Source organism: Rhagoletis zephyria, unplaced genomic scaffold, assembly GCF_001687245.7.
Source record: "Rhagoletis zephyria isolate East Lansing unplaced genomic scaffold, Rhagoletis_zephyria_1.1 Rzeph_scaffold_01175, whole genome shotgun sequence".
NCBI lineage: Eukaryota > Metazoa > Arthropoda > Insecta > Diptera > Tephritidae > Rhagoletis > Rhagoletis zephyria.
Window position 1 is genome coordinate 17,810 of NW_016158259.1, and position 1,072 is coordinate 18,881.

Here is a 1,072-nt window from a genome sequence, read left to right on the forward strand (position 1 = left end):
CAATATTTCCACCCATTATCAAAAGAATAATTACAATAAAAAAGGCGAAGATCGGGTCGCTATAACCTATAACCTCTATACAACTGTTGTTCAGATATGAGATTTTTTCTTATAACTTCTCCATTTATGCAGCTAGGAACATGAAATTTCGTAATATTTTCACCCATTATCAACAGAAATTTTACAGTAAAATGAACAAAGATCGGGTCACTATAACCTTTTTATTACCTCCATAGAACTGATTGTTCAGATATGGGGTTTTACTGTGAAACTCCTTTATATGGACAGCTGAAACCGATAAATTTCATAAGCTATTTTAAATATAATAATACAAAGTCTACTGAGAAAATAGTCAAAATCTATGCTGTATAAGCTTTATCTCCTTTACCAATGATTGTTCAGATACCAGTTTTTGCTATATATCTCCTTTATGTAGGAAGCTAAACCCATTAAATTGTGTTACCAGTTTACATACCGAACAGCTGTCAAAATCACTTTGATTGGTGCTATATAAGGTATATCTTCCATACATCTGATTGGTTAGATATGATTTTTTATATATGTATGTAATATATAAATTTTTTCAAATGCAGTAATCTGTTAAAGTAAAATTTTCAGATGTTCATGGAAGGTATGAAGCCTTCGGCATAGCCGAAGACAGCGCTGCTCCTTCTTGTTTAATACTAAGGATTTTTTATTGGTCGCCCCATTGCATTTTTCGGGGGTTTTGCGGGTTTTTGGCGGACCTATAAATTAAAGTTGCGATGAAAAAATTGTTAAATAAACAATTGGGTATAATCTCGTGCAGATAAACAGAGTGTTTTGGTAGGATAATATTGATTTTTACAACGCTTTTATCAACTTGCAATGTTGTGCGTCCAGAAACTTTCAATGTTGTGGATCCAGAAACTTTCAATGTTGTGTGTCCGACACCAAAGCAAAGCTTTGAAAAGTTCCTATAAAAAAGCATAGTGCATAGGGCGACAGCTGTAGTGAATAGGGCGAGGTAGATGACATCTAGATGTCGCCCTATGTACTACGTTTGCTACAGCGGAAATAGACGACACGCCAT